We start from the raw sequence: 16,978 nt of genomic DNA, 5'->3' as shown, positions 1-16,978 counted from the left end.
CGATCTCGATGGAAAGTTGTCAGGTATCGAAGAGCAGGTATTTGCTTTCTTGAAACTCATCAACTGTGCAAGGAGTCTTGATTGGGAGAATCATGATATCTTTTACTAAATCGATGGAGAGGGCCGTCTGGGAATCGGGAGAAGTTCTGCGAGGAGCCGAAGCGCAACGACCTCGTCATCATCAAGTCGAAGAGCGCTAATCCCTCTGAACAGATATTTGTAATTTTCCCTGAAGAAGCTAAGGTTGGAGTGAAAACAATAAAGACATATGCTGAACGTATGAAGGCTGAAAATGTCCATCGAGCGATCCTGGTGGTGCAGCAAAATCTTACTCCTTTTGCCAAACAGTGTGTCAGTGAAATATCCAGCAAATACCATTTGGAGGTTTTTCAAGAGTAAGGAGCATGTTCTTGTTCCAGAACGAAACGGGCCTTCTTCTCATGACTTCTGTCTTCCGTCTGTCTTCAGTCTTCACGAGGTGTGCTGGACAAGGAGTTTTGGGGTCAAACCAACTCGTCGAACTCTTCAACTGATGCAAACGAGTTCATGACATGCTAAAAACGGAAAAAGCCTTCATGGAATCCAATCTAAATGGAATGGATTTGATCTCAATGGACCATATCGACAGTGAGCAAGAAGGATTCATGTTTCTTAAGGGCTAACTTGAAGACAAGATTGAATCTGTTCTGAATGGGAATGATGGTTCTGCATCTGTAGCAGAAATGGGTTGCTGGGAAGGGAGAGACTTTGGACCAAAGTGGCAATACAATGAGTGTTCTCGCAGAAGCAGAAATAACTTTCAGCTTGTCCATATCTTAGTGGAAAGCCCAACGTTTGTTCTACACAGTCTTTGAGCAGCCTTGACTTGGAACCTTGTAATCTCAACTACTTAGAGATCCAAACAGTCTTTCATATTTGAATGGTATGAATGGTCTAAAGTACCCTTTAGACAGAAAACAGTAAAGTTGTTTATGATTAAATCTTGAAACTGAGAGATTTATTTGGTGCCCCTGAAACCAAGTTCATACACTTATTGTAAACCAGAGGACAGATTGACATGCTTTGTCATTTATTTTTGACTCTTCTTTTGTAAAATACTTGACAAACAATATAATGATCTTGGCATCAAATATTGTGTTATTGAGATCTTCTTGTTAGTCTTTATTTCTTGCTGTACCTTGAACCCCGTGTTCTGCAGCCCTTGCATGAACTCTACGACAGCGCGTCTATCATTGCATCTATATGCGCATGTAAAAGAGTGTGTAAATAGATGTAAATTTTGCGTCTATATATCCGCGCAAATAGACGCAAATATAGACGTGTCTTCAAATGCGTAATTATTTAATCACTTGAAATTGGACTTAATATAATAAAAAAACCAAAGTTAATAATTATTTTTGCATTGCTCTCTAATGAATGGCAGTTCCTCCAGTTGACAAGCTTGATATAAGTAATTAGTGGCAAGCGACAGAAACCTTATTATACAATTAGTAGCAAGCATTGCATGTATCTCGTAATTTCCCTACTTGAAGATGATAAAAAATACTTCCTTTTTATTATGGAAAATTCAATTTAGCTTTAAACTTGACTATTGATTCCTGAGTATGCACGTGTGCGCATGATATTTTCCATAGAATTAAGAATACACATTGAATCATTAAGCAAATTAAGTATGTTACAGTGAATGATCCATCTCATCTTCAATGAGATCATCCCTTGCTAAACTATCTACTTCTAGGTCTATGTTACCAAGAGGTAACGAAACAAATAAGTCTATCCCATTATCAGATGTGTTGCTATATTGCTCAATAACTTCATCAATATCATCAATCACATTATTGTCCTCTTCTGTGTTTCCTTGAACATCCTCGCGAGGTTCATCTTGTACTATATCACGCATAACATCCATTATGGTGTCATCATGCACATCATCATTAATTGTTGGATTGTCATCTGCTATCTCTATGTCGGTAATATTACCATATATTGGTTTTGAACGATTAGATATAGGGATGACATACCACCATCGGTTATTGTTTACCATTGGATGATACACAACTTGTATTTGAAAAACAAAAGCAAGAAACTTAAATACTTATTATATTGTGTATATGTATCTGTAACGTTCGCGTAAACATTTTTCTTAAGGATAATACAATTTTTTTAAAAATATTCCCCTCCCCAGCCGGCTAATGTGCTGGAAGGGGAGGGGAATAGCAACAAAGCAGAAGCTCCTCGGTGGGAGCTTGCGGGTGTGGGAGGCCATGTGATGCGACACATAGGAGAGGGAGGATCCCCCTCCCCTCCACTATTTAAACAGGAGGAGGCCATTGCCATAGGGCGACCGTGACGCTTGGAGGAGGTGAAAGGTAGCACTGCCCCCACACTAATGCAGTCGACGGGGTAGAGAGGAGTGAGTGCTACCAAAATATACCCTGCGCTGCTGCCGTGAGGACGAAGGTGGAAGTAAGGATCACCGGTGCAGTCAATGAGAGAGTGAAGAAGGAGGACGAAGGGAGACTGCTGCCTGTCACATATGTAGAGCTGCCGTGCCCATCTGTCAATCGCTACCCCCCCTATGGAAGCTCCTAGAAGCTTCCAAAAAGGCTTCGGGATCACCCCCCCGTGTTTTATCCCTTGAAACCCTTTCACCCCCGTATCGTGAAACCCTCCAAGGGCCCTAATTGTGCCTATTATTACCCCCCCCCCCCCCCCCCCCCCCCCCCGGGCTCTAAAATCCCTTAAGCTCCCTTTCACTCTCATGCTAAAATCCCTTTCCCTTCACGTTGGAGTCACTCCCACCAAGAGCACGAAGGCCTTAAGGGTCTTATTACTTTTTTTCCCCATGTATAATCCCTAAAAGCCCTATTCCTTGGCTTCGGGATCACCACCCCCCCCCACCCCCCCGATTTTAAACCTTAAGCCCTTTCACCCCCTGTGCTTAAACCCTTTCACCCCCCCATGCTTTAACCACCTATAAGCCCTTTTTCTTGGGCTTTATAAGTCCCTTTTCCCCCCAAAAGTACTAAGGCTTTAAAAGGTCTTACTACCCCCTCCTTGTGGTTAAACCCCTTAGCCGTTCCTTGCTCTTTTCAAAATACCCTTGGGACTTTGGTTTTTCCCCCTACTCAAAAAAAAAGAAGAGTATTGAAGTTCAAGGGAGTGATGGTGGAATTCCGAAAAGGAGTGTAAAGCTGCTTCCACGTCCGAAGGACTACAATTGTGATGCCTCCTAAGAAAGTCCAAGGCACAATCACGGAAGGGTCATCTCCCGGTAACACCATATTGGGGAATATGGGAATTTCCCATAAGTTTGGGACACGTGGTCAAATCTTTGGATTTGTCCTAACTTGAACACTATAACTCCAAATCGAAAGCTCTATAGCTCAATAGATTCCATTTTTCAAGTGCTTTTCAATGATAGGTCACATCATATGGTTTTGAAAAACATATGGGCATGTTATCCGGGTGCCACCTTTTTAGTATTCAAAAATGGGAATTGGGAGATTCCCAAACTCACTAATATTATGTTCGGTATTCATGTGGATATCTCACCCCAAATCCAGGTTTTCCTTCTTAATTTTTATTTGATATTGTTGTAATTCAAACATGCAAGGTTAATTATTAGAAATATGATATATTTTTGTCCTAGTTGTTCATGACGAAGGAACTTAGACATCAATACTTTTAAATGAAACATGCAAATTAAGAAAGTATAAACACATTTCTAGCAAATAGCTTACGCATCGAAATGAATTATAAGCTAGATTATTATCCATTAAAATAGTATACTTCGGTTAAGCCTAGAAGTATAAACTGCATCTCGCACTATTAACCCATATCGCAATGAATCATCATGGAAAGTGTAGAGCATGAAACGACTTTTACGATGCATAAACTTTATGAAATTATCGTTGTCAACTGCATAAACTAGCAAGAAAAAGGTTGCTTATTTAGCATGAATTTTGTTCGCAAAGAAAAGGGAAGATTAGTTGAACCTATGCCTGACCTCAAATCGATAAAGTTTAGGATTGATAAATCAATTTACGCATAGTCAACGAATCATGTGGAAGTAATCTCGAAATTATCTTCTAGAATTAACCAAATTGATATAAACTTAAAACACCTATGCTGCGAAATACTCGTTGGGAATGAGTTAAATTCTAAGAAACGCCTATACCTTAAATACTTGCCCACATTCCCTCAATGTAGGGAAAATGAATTGTAATCGTAAAAGGAACTAGGGTTTGTCCCTGAGAATCTTACAAAGATGAAGCTTCGAAACCCTAAGTCTAACGACGTCAGCTTAAAGAACCTGAAATAGATTGTTTCATGACTCCATAGTCTCATAGTTTGATGCAGCACTTGCGCAACATGTGCGGAGTCATATGATCTTGTGATTGGATCACAATGGAATGGCCAAGTTGTCGCAATGAAGTTGGCATGTCCTTACGCAAGTTATCTTGCAAGAGGATGAATAATCATCCTAATTTAGTATCCTTCTTGAGTAAGGAAGATTATTTGGAAACTAAAGACCAACTGATAAACTTAAGGTTTGACCAAGTCGGGTTAACAGGGTATGCCCTAACCCAGGATATAGGGGATTTTTCCAAGTTGCAAGTTATCCCGGATCGAGTGCTGGACGCATTCGAAAGGAAGGATTCATTCCTTAGCACTTTGCCAACAAAAACGATCAATAGAAATGTTTGTACTTGCTACAGATTTTAGAGCACTATTTGGCTTTATTTGATCAATGAATTAAAAGATAAATGGATATCTATACTTCAAGTTGATGTCCTGAAGGGAGAGGCAGCTTCAGTTACCCCCGACTGCCTGCCTAACCCTAACCAAGGGGGTTGTTGACTGCGTCGGGAAAGTGGACCGAACCCACCACGAGAGGTCTCTCCGTTGAGTGCTACTTGGAGCAGGAGGATGCTTGGGTGCCGGGGGGCTTTGGCCGTAAATCCCTCGCCTTTCGGGTCCTGCACAAGAGGCTAACGTGACTCGGGATTGGATCCTGAGGCCGCATACTAGTTTACAGGCGAAAACTTGGAATAGTGATCCCTATGGATTGCTAGATAGCCTTCGGGCGGATTGTGGATAAGCCTACGGGCTGGAGTCTTTGTATTTTAAAGATAAATATGATAACCTGTTAATAAGAAACTTGTCTGATATTGTTTTTCTATGTCAAGTGATAAGATTACGTGAAGGAACCAGTGCCTAACGGGTTAATTAAAGAAGCTGGTTGTTACATGTCCAACTAATGTGTTAGGTAATTAAATAACTAAAACAACCCGAGGATAGTGCGGAGGATGGGCCATAGGTCCGTCCTACGGATGGGTGGACCCGGTTGGCCGGGAACTTTTCTCAAATCACGATGGATAGCAGGAAGATCGTCAAAGAATATAAACAACAAAAGCATTGACCTAGAGTTATGATTGAACTCGATTTACGTTATTTTAGGGGAAGGGAATGGGACTATGCCTTATGGCAAAGAGGTTGAGCTTTGCATCCCTCTCGTTTCCCATTCTCCTTGAACCAAGCGCAGCATGAATCAGCTTCGGACCTGGCATTTCTGCGTAAAGTAGTTCGCTTGGGTTTGACGCTAGTTGCTATTAGGAAATGACCAATCAGGAAAACCCTAATTCAGGTCGATCCTAAGTGGGAACGGCCGGAATACTTCCGCTACGTGGCAGATGCAGAAAGCCCTAGATCGCAAATCCCGTAGCATTCCATGGGAGTGTCGGGCGGAGCTTTCTAGACATCCTTTCCGATGGACTGCTAAGACATGTCCTAAAAATACAAGCGGACACATTACAGTTGGTATCAGAGCGAACCAACAATGAAATTGTTTTATGAAATCCTAATAAGTTGAAGTAAAGCAAATGTTGCTGTCCAAACATTTCCTTACCTTCAATGTTGTCTTGCAGAATTACGAAGCGTGGAACAAGTTCTTAGTATTTTGAATCATGTTTATGACTACAATGCATTCTCCGCATTATCGACAAAGGGTTGAGATTATGAACATCCTAGAGCAAATCTATAATCCATCACCCTTGTACATGGAACGAAGATGGACGGGTGCTTCAGGAATCTACCATATAGCCGCCCACCGATTTGCTTATCTACAAACCAACCTAAAAAGGATCAAGTGGTTGGAAGACCTGAAAGTCTTGAAGCTGTTCATTTTTGTGGAAGCTCACGTAAACTCAACTTTACATATTCGAGGCCGGAGTGTTGAGATGAACTCATATGTATATGAGGAAGTAACCCGTATAATCCCCGCCGGACAGGATTAAAGTGTTGGGCCGCCATGAGAAGTATGGATTCCAATGGAAAGGATATCCTAAACTTCCAATGACTTAGCGATTCCTGAAGATCCATGACTCGAAACCATACTATTATATAGTTCCTATAGATAAATGTAATAGAACGTTGTTCTCCCCAAACTAAATGTAACACTTGGCTTATCATCGCAAGAAATGTTGTATTCCAAAAGGGCTATGTCCATATAAATACAAATAAGACTTCTTTTTATCAATGTCTGATTGTGCATGAGAATTGATAAAAAGTTAAGTAGCTACATTGCTTACGTGATAACACAATTGAAAATATAATATAAATCAATAACAATTATCGTATAATAACGTTAAGAAACCTTTATCCAGGCACAACCCCAGGTATGGGTTCCTAGTTCGCCTCCTACATCAAGTACTGCTGTAATCTAGGAGAAGAAGTTCCTTCTCAAGCAGATTAAGCCGCCCGAGTTTGATAGGAGAGGCAGATTCATCCAAGCTGATGCTGAAATTTGGATTGAATCCATGGAGGATTACTTCGAAGTAGCCGGTACTGCACCCGCCAATTAGGCTATGCTCGTCAAGCTAAAGCTCACCAAGGAAGCCAGGCTTTGGTGGAAGCAATGGTGCAGGGATCAAAGGATCGCGGAGGGATCCGTTACTTGGGAGAAGAAGAAGAAAGCCATGCAGGGAAGATACTTGCCACCTGCAATATCCCACGCAGAAGATGAATGAGTTCTACGAGCTAAAACAATTGGGGCTCATGCTTGATGCATACTATTCTAAATTTGTCTCACTTCTTAAGTATGCGCCGCAGATGGACATGACTTAGCAGGTATCCAAATTTTGTGCAGGTTTAAATCCACTAGTAAATACCCGTCTCGAATCTATGCATCCATCGGATCTTCAGGATGCACTCATTCAAGCGGCGCCTATAAATCAGGAGGTTCAATCTAGACCAAGGGGTAACACTTGGTCTTACAATGACTCGATCAGAGGAGCATTCAGACCTCAAATGAAGAGAGTTCAAGGTCATAATCACGGACAAAGAAAAAAACCAAGGACAAATAACGTCAACAACTTTGTTCCTACTCAAAGTAATGGCCGAAACCTCCGTTGTTTCCACTGCAACGAACCCTATCACTTCAAGAGGAAATGTCCCAAGCTTGGTGGAGAACATCGCCAAGCGCCTTTCCAAGGAACAGGCCGTGGTTAAGGAGCTGCTACCAGAGGCAGAGGAAGAACCGCCTGCATTGCCAATAGGCAAATGTGCGAAGAAGAAGAAGAAGAAGATCCGAAGTAGAGTTTGAAAGAGCAACAGTCCATGGCGCTCTACACAAGAAAGGGCTAAATCGCCAATTCTCAATGATTCAGACACCGTCGGACTATCAAGGTAAAAGTTTCAAGACCTTGATTGATTGTGGCAATACACATTCCTTTATCTCACCAACATGTGCAAAAAGATTAGGAATAGCCACAGTAGAAGCACCTACCCTGCTTGTGGAATTGGCAAATGGTCGTGAGGTTACTTGTACCAGGCAAACTGCTAAGGTGGAATTCTTTCTGGGAGAAAAGAAGACTTCGGTCAAATTCAGAGTCATGAATTTAGGTATCCATGAGTGTCTACTCGGAATGGATTGGCTTAAGCCTAACGATGCCCACATTCACTGTGGAAAGGGTCAAGTTTCCTTTCGAAACTCTGAAAGGGAATTAGTCACAACCCAAGGTGAGGCTGGAGTCCCAAGAATCCAATTGGCCAAAGTATCTCAGATCATAAAAGGAGTCAAGAAAGGATTACCTGTCTACTTGATCAAACTCAACAAGTTAGATCAGAAACAAGAGTCTAATGAAGGATCTTCTTGGCTAAAGGAATACGCAGACATATTCCCTGAAGAGTTCACGGAACTCCCGCCTCAAAGAGAAATGGATCATGAGATTAAGTTAGTACCAGGAGCTACACCAATTGCAAAGAGACCTTATAGAATGTCCATACTAGAAGCAATTGAGCTGAAGGAACAACTCAAGCAACTACTAGATTAGGGCTACATCCGGCTTAGCATTTCACCGTGGGGAGCTCCAGTACTATTCCAGAAAAAGAAAGATGGGACACTTCAACTATGTATTGATTACCGAGGATTGAATCAATCAACGGTCAAGAACAAGTACCCTATTCCTAGAATAGATGAGCTTCTTGATCATCGTCAAGGTGCAAAGATCTTCTCCAAGATTGATCTCAGGTCACATTATTATCAGATAAGGATCAAGGAAGAAGATATCTCCAAGACTGCCTTCAATACAAGATATGGGCACTTTGAGTTCCTAGTTATGCCATTCGGGCTTACGAATGCACCTGCCACCTTCAACAGGTTAATGCAAGATATCTTTAGGCCATATCTTAATGATTTCATGCTTGTCTTCTTCGACGACACTTTAGTCTATTCTAAACAGGAAAAAGATCATGAACCCCAACTTCGGATTGTCCTTGAGACAATGAGGTCACATAAGCTGTATGCTAAAATGAAGAAGTGTGCATTATTCAAGCATCAGATTGAATATATGGGATTCATAGTATCAGCAGAAGGAATCTCAGTGGACCCAGCCAAGGTCAGAGATGTGCTTGAGTGGCCAATACCAACATTTGTCAAAGAGATACGCAGCTTTCTTGGATTGATAGGATGGTATAGGGTCTTCATAAAAAACTATGCTTTGATTGCAGCACCTCTGACGGACTTACTGAAGAAGCAAACTTTCATTGCATGGTCAACTCCTGAACAAAATAGCTTCAACAAATTGAAGCAAAGTTTGGTATCAGTGCCTATTCTAAAACTTACAGACCTCAATAAAGAGTTCGAGGTAGTAAAACTGATGCTAGCATTCTTGCCTTGGGGTGTGTACTCATGTAGGAAGGTCATCCAGTAGCATACTCTTCAAGGAAATTGAAGAGTCATGAAAAGAATTATGCTACGCATGATCTGGAATTGCTAGCTGTCATCCATGCTCTAAAGCTTTGGAGACACTACCTGTTGGGTAAAAAGTTTACTCTAGTAATTGACCATAAGAGTCTCAAATGGATTTTTACCCAGAATGAGCTCAACATGAGGCAACGTCGGTGGATTGAAGTGTTGGAGAAATATGACTTTGAAATCAAGTACCGACCAGGGAAAGAGAATGTAGTTGCCGATGCACTTAGTTGCAAGGCATTCCTTAATTCCCTAATCTTGCAGAATCCATCAACAGCCAGATCTCTAGCTACAAAAGTATCTATGCCAAACAACCCTATACTTGAGTTAGTTAGAGAGGATGCATGCCATGATCCGGCCTACCAAACAATGCTAAGGGAGATCTCTATCAAAGATCAGAATCAAAAGTTGCAGGCTAAGTATCATGAATTTTCTATGAATAGTGGACTTGTCTACTATAGAACAAGGCTATGTATACCAGCAAGTCAATCACTTAAGTAGAAGATATTATGGGAAGCTCATGATTCCCCTTTTTCAGGACATCCTGGCTATTCCAAAACTCTCAATGCAGTTAGGAAGAGCTACCATTGGGTGAGGCTCAAAGGTGACGTTCTCAAATATGTCACCGAGTGTTTGTCTTGTCAACGTATCAAAGTTGAACATGTCAAGATGCCAGGGAAACTACAACTGCTTGACATTCTCCAAATGAAATGGGAATTCATTAGTATGGATTTTGTTGTATGCCTACCCCAAGTCTAGGGAGGATACAACTCCATCATGGTTGTGGTTGACATGCTTACTAAGGTTTCACACCTTATTCCCGTAAAGACAAACTATAAGGCCTCAAACATTGCAAGATTGTTTATCAAGGAGATATTCAAGCTACATGGTTTACCCAGAAGAATCATTAGTGATCGCGATTCTCTCTTCACGTCACACTTCTAGAGAGCTATCTTTGAAGCTATTGGGACTCAACTCTATTTTAGCACCGCCTACCATCCCCAAACGGATGGCCAAATAGAGCGAGTAAATCAAGTCATGGAGGATATGCTAAGGGCATACTGGTGTCGTGAGCCGAAGAGGTGGATTCAATACTTGCCTTTGGTTGAATTTTCCTACAATGCTTCTTACCAACAAAGCATTCAGATGACCCCTTTCCAAGCATTGTATGGTCATGACTGTCCAAGTCCCCTAAACTTCTCAAATCCAACCTTAAGTGTTGAAGCTTGAAGGCAGATGTTGGAAGAGATGGATGACCAAATAAAGTCAATAAGACAGGACATCCAAGCGGCCAAGGATAGACAGAAGGCATACGTAGATTTGAAGTGTCAAGATAGAGTCCTTGAAGAAGGAGACATGGTCTTCATTTGTGTACGCCCTAAAAAGAGTTCCCTATCCTTAGGAGATTGCAAGAAGCTAAGTCCAAGGTATTGTGGACCGTACAAGATCCTCAAGTGCCTAGGACCTAATGCTTATAAACTGCAACTCCCTGAGAACCTAAAGGTTCATAATGTATTCCACATCAGCCTATTGAAAAAGTATGTACCTAATCCTAGCCATGTACTTGATGACCAACAAGTTGTAATGCCTAGTCAAGGAGTCCTTGAACTAAGGCCTGATAGGATCTTAGACGTTAGGGAGAGACAATTAAGATCCAAAACCTTGAGAGAATGCCTCGTCCAGTGGAAACATTATCCTGAAGAGGATGCCACTTGGGTAGATGAAGGTACTCTCAACCATCAATATCCCCAGTTTATCTCGAGATGAGGACATCTCGATTCCTCTAAGGGGGAGAGAATGTAACGTTCGCGTAAACATTTTTCTTAAGGATAATACAATTTTTTTAAAAAAAAATTCCCCTTCCCAGCCAATCGATGTGCTGGAAGGGGAGGGGAATAGCAACAAAGTAGAAGCTCCTTGATGGGATATTGCGGGTGTGGGAGGCCATGTGATGCGACACATAGGAGAGGGAGGATCCCCCTCCCCTCCACTATTTAAACAGGAGGAGGTCATTGCCATAGGGCGACCGTGACGTTTGGAGGAGGTGAAAGGTAGCGTTGCCCCCATGTTGATGCAGTCGACGGGAGGTAGAGAGGAGTGAGTGTTGCCAAAATATACCCTGCGCTGCTGCCGTGAGGACAAAGATGGAAGTAAGGATCACCGGTGCAGTCAACGAGAGAGTGAAGAAGGAGGACGAAGGGAGGCTGCCGTCTGTCACTTACATAGAGCTGCCGTGCCCATCTGTCAATCGCCGCCCCCCACCCCCCCTCCCCGTGGAAGCTCCTAGAAGCTTCTAAAAAGGAGCTTCTTAAGCCCCTTTCCCCTGGCTTCGAGATCACCCCCCCCCCCCCGTGTTTTGTCCCTTGAAACCCTTTCACCCCCGTATCGTAAAACCCTCCAAGGGCCCTAATTGTGCCTATTATTACCCCCCCCCCCCCCCCGCGGGTTCTAAAATCCATTAAGCCCCCTTTAACCCTCGTGCTAAAACCCCCTTCCCTTCACGTTGGAGTCACTCCCCCCAAGAGCACGAAGGCCTTAAGGGTCTTATTAAATTTTTTCCCCATGTCTAATCCCTAAAAGCCCTATCCCTTGGCTTCGGGATCAACACCCCCCCCCCCCCCCCCGAGTTTAAACCTTAAGCCCTTTCACCCCCCGTTCTTAAACCCTTTTACCCCCCTGTGCTTTAACCACCTATAAGCCCTTTTTCTTGGGCTTTATAAGTCCCTTTTCCCCCCAAAAGTACTAAGGCTTTAAAAGGTCTTACTACCCCCCTCCTCGTGGTTAAACCCCTTAGCCATTCCTTGCTCTTTTCAAAATACCCTTGGGACTTTGGTTTTTCCCCCTACTCGAAAAAAAAGAAGAGTATTGAAGTGCAAGGGAGCGATGGTGGAATTCCAAAAAGGAGTGTAAAGCTGCTTCCACGTCCGAAGGACTACACTTGCGATGCCACCTAAGAAAGTCTAAGGTGCAACCGCGGGAGGGTCATCTCCCGGTATCCATGTGGATATCTCACCCCAAACCCAGGTTTTCCTTCTTAATTTTTATTTGATATTGTTGTAGTTCAAACATGCAAGGTTAATTATTAGAAATAGGATATATTTTCATCCTAGTTGTTCATGACGAAGGAACTTAGACATCAATACTTTTAAATGAAACATGCAAATTAAGAAAGTATAAACGCATTTCTAGCGAATAGCTTATGCATCGAAATGAATTATAAGCTAGATTATTATCCATTAAAATAGTATACATCGTTTAAGCCTAGAAGTATAAACTGCATCTCGCACTATTAACCCATATTGCAATGAAGCATCATGGAAAGTGCAGAGCATGAAACGACTTTTACGATGCATAAACTTTATGAAATTATTGTTGTCAACTGCATAAATTAGCAAGAAAAAGGTTGCTTATTTAGCATGAATTTTGTTCGCAAAGAAAAGGGAAGATTAGTTGAACCTATGCCTGACCTCAAATCGATAAAGTTTAGAATTGATAAATCAATTTACGCATAGTCAACGAATCATGTGGAAGTAATCTCGAAATTATCTTCTAGAATTAACCAAATTGATATAAACTTAAAACGCCTATGCTACGAAATACTCGTTGGGAATGAGTTAAATTCCAAAAAACGCCTATACCTTAAATACTTGCCCACATTCCCTCAATGTAGGGACAATGAATTGTAATCGTAAAAGGAACTAGGGTTTGTCCTTGAGAATCTTACAAAGATGAAGCTTGGAAATCCTAGGTCTAACGACGTCAGCTTAAAGAACCTGAAACAGATTGTTTCGTGACTCCATAGTCTCATAGTTCGATGCAGCACTTGCGCAACATGTGCGAAGTCATATGATCTTGTGATTGGACCACAACGGAATGGCCAAGTTCTCGCAATGAAGTTGGCATGTCCTTACGCAAGTTATCTTGCAAGAGGATGAATAATCATCCTAAATTAGTATCCTTCTTGAGTAAGGAAGATTGTTTGGAAACTAAAGACCAACCGATAAACTTAAGGTTTGACCAAGTCGGGTTAATAGGGTACGCCCTAACCCAGGATATAGGGGATTTTTCCAAGTTGCAAGTTATCTCGAATCGAGTGCTGGATGCATTCAAAAGGAAGGATTCATTCCTTAGTAGTTTTCCAACAAAAATGACCAATAGAAATGTTTGTGCTTGCTACAAATTTTAGAGCATTGTTTGGCTTTGTTTGATCAATGAATTAAAAGATAAATGGATATCTATACTTCAGGTTGATGTCCTGAAGGGAGAGGCAACTTCAGTTACCCCCGACTGCCTGCCTGACCCTAACCAAGGGGGTTGTTGACCACGCGGGGAAAGTGGACCAAACCCGCCGCGAGAGGTCTGTCTGTTGAGCGCTACTTGGAGCAGGAGGACACTTGGGTGCCAGGGGGGGCCCTGGCCATAAATCCCTCACCTTCCGGGTCCTACACAAGAGGCTAACATGACTCGGGATTGGATCTCGAGGCCCGCATACTAGTTTATGGGCGAAAACTTGGAATAGTGATCCCTATGGATTGCTGGATAGCCTTCGGGCAGATTGTGGATAAGCCTACGGGCTGGACTCTTTGTATTTCAAAGATAAATATAATAACCTGTTAATAAGAAACTTGTCTGATATTGTTTTTCTATGTTAAGTGATAAGATTACGTGAAGGAACCAGTGCCTAACGGGTTAATTAAAGAAGCTGGTTGTTGTTATATGTCCAACTAATGTGCTAGGTAATTAAATAACTAAAACAACCCGAGGAAAGTGCGGAGATGGGTGGTCTCGGTTGGCCGAGAACTTTTCTCAAATCACGATGGACAGCAGGAAGATTGTCAAAGAACACGAACAACAAAAGTGTTGACCTAGAGTTATGATTGAGCCCTATTTACGCTGTTTTAGGGGAACGGAATGGGACTATGCCTTATGGCAGAGAGATTGAGCTTTGTATCCCTCTCGTTTCCCATTCTCCTTGAACCAAGTGCAGCATGAATCAGCTTCGGACCTGGCATTTCTGCATAAAGTAGTTCGCTTGGGTCTGACGCTAGTTGCTGTTAGGAAATGACCAATCAAAAAAACCCTAATTTAGGTCTACCCTAAGTGGGAATGGCCGGAATACTTCCGCTACATGGCAGACGCGGAAAGCCCTAGATCGCAAACCCGGTAACATTCCATGCGAGTGTCGGGCAGAGCTTTCTAGACATCCTTTCCGATGGACTGCTAAGACGTGTCCTAAAAATACAAGAGGACACGTTACAATATCACATGTATACATATAAAAAATTTAGCTTTTGCATATATACCTACTCGCATTGTTGAGGTAGTACTAATGTGTTATTCTTGTTTTGGTGAAATTTTATAGAGTCAATGATTACAAAACCACTTGGATGACGTCTGATTGTGCAATGCTCACCATTTGTTACCACTTCTTTGAACCACTTCACATCCAGTACATATATAAAGAATCGTTTGAAGTCAAGCTTCAGAATATCTTGGATCAAGCCACAATAACCTTCCATGGTACCATTGGCATCCTCGAAGTGAGCAAGGACACCACAATCTTGGGTATTTCTCTTTTCATCTATACGTTGAGTTCAAAGATGTTTACCCTCACACCAAATAGCATTGAATAATGTGCACTAGTAGTAAAAGATTAAGATCAAACATGTCAATTTATTATATAAAATATAACTTATAGAAACAAATTAATTGATAGTATGTCTCACCTTTGATAGCAACCTCGTGCGCATTCCCACTCTTCTTGAGATATAATAATTTCCTCCTCTTTTTCCATTCTCTCCATTTCCTCATGTAACCCATCTATATCAATATGACATGGGAGCGCATTTAGATGATTTGAAAATGAGACATTACGTCCATATCTGGTGCAAAATGCTTGTCTTTTGCTTTTTCTTCTTGCCCTTGCTTCATTATATAGTGTCACCCATTTGCTCATTACATCACTATTGAGCACACAAAAACTATTTAACTTACGAAGTTTTTCTTTTGTTAGCACTTTACTCATTCCTTTTCCTTGAGGTATTATAGAGGTCATCCTCAAGTCTTCATCATCTTTCCATAGTCGTGGTTGAGAGGGGTCCACTTCAGCAAGATATTCAGAGATATAAACAAGGGATGATTGCACTAACCAACCCTCAGCCATGCTTCCCTTAGGCCGTGCTTTTTGCTTCACAAAATCTTTCAAGGTTTTCATGAAGCACTCAAGAAAAAACATCCACCTTGCATGAATTACCCCACAAAGTGCGATCTCATCAATCAAATGTATGAGTAAATGTAATTGAGTAGTCAAAATGGATCGAGGAAAATTTTTCTCCACCAAACAAACCACCTCAACAGATAATACTCGAGCATCTTGCAATGTGTTTGGATCAATTTCCTTTGAGCTCACGTATCTGTCAGGATGTATTTGATAATTGTTTATTTTTGTGTAGAAATTCAAGGATATATATTGAAAAAATACAATGTATACACACCTCACAAGCTCTCCCATATTGTGAATGATATCACGTACATCTTTGGATACACAATGGAATATGCTAGTAGGAAGTATGAACTGAATGTAGACAATATTCATAGATCAAATGATTAGTTGAGGAAAAAGTCATCATACCCCAAAGTTTACACATAGTTACTCCACTAATTACTATATTCATGGTTAGAGTTACTATATTCATGGTTAGAGATACCCTTGCTTGAATCATTTTGTGCTAATCGTGGGACTTCAAACCACATAGTTGCTCCACACCTCTTTTCTTTTTCTTTATGAAGGCTCCCTTGAGACATCTCATACATCCTGTGGGTGTTCGAAAGCTACATATTTGTTCCTTCACTATTTTTTCCTCGTTCTTTGACAACATCCAAGGTGCATGGGGTAGCTCAATCTTTCCTCTAGGTCCAATGCATGGCCAGGCTCATCTCATGTGACCAATGTTATGTAAATCCTCCCTTACATTGACTGAATCACGAGCCCCTATCAAGTGATCCCATAATGTAGATACAACATTTTTGAATATGTGCATGGGGTCCAACAGGTGATTGATCTTGAGTTCAATCCAATACGAAAGATGAAAAAATATAGAGAACCTAACAAATAAACAATATATTATGTAAACAATTCATCATGCTAAATACTTTAAAGTCAATCGAGAGAAATGCACTTCTTGCCGCCGAGTGGAGGGTGGCTGTCGGCATTAATCCATCTCTCCTTCCAATCTCAAATGGTTAGAGATTGTGGAGTCATTCCATTACTAGGGAGAACATATTTGGGATGGTCAATAGGAAGAAATCGATGATGATTGTCATAGATAACCTTCTTTAAACGTGCCGGCCTAGAGGAAACTAGAGAGGGACCGCAAATAGGACATGCATGATATCCTGATGTTGTTAAACCTGAACAAACAAGTGAATTAATAAAATGCAATTGATTCAAGTCTTGAATTTCAAATATAGAGTTATATACATGTACCTGAACACTCTCCGTATCCTGGAAAGTCATGCATGGCCCACAACAACATGGCCTTCAAGGTGAAATCTCTAGAGGATGCATATGCGCTTGTATCTTGCACCTCAATACCTTCCCATAACATTTCTAACTCTTCAATCAAAGGCTCTAAGTAAATGTCCATGTTTTTTACATTGTGCTTTCCAGGAATCAGAAGGGACAACATTACATGTCCCTTTTTAATTGCCATGGATGGAGGA

Source organism: Lygodium microphyllum, chromosome 29, assembly GCF_053477565.2.
Source record: "Lygodium microphyllum isolate KBCC chromosome 29, Lygodium_microphyllum_v1.1.10, whole genome shotgun sequence".
NCBI lineage: Eukaryota > Viridiplantae > Streptophyta > Polypodiopsida > Schizaeales > Lygodiaceae > Lygodium > Lygodium microphyllum.
The sequence above is the reverse complement of the archived record's forward strand: the minus strand, read 5'-3'. Positions refer to the sequence as shown.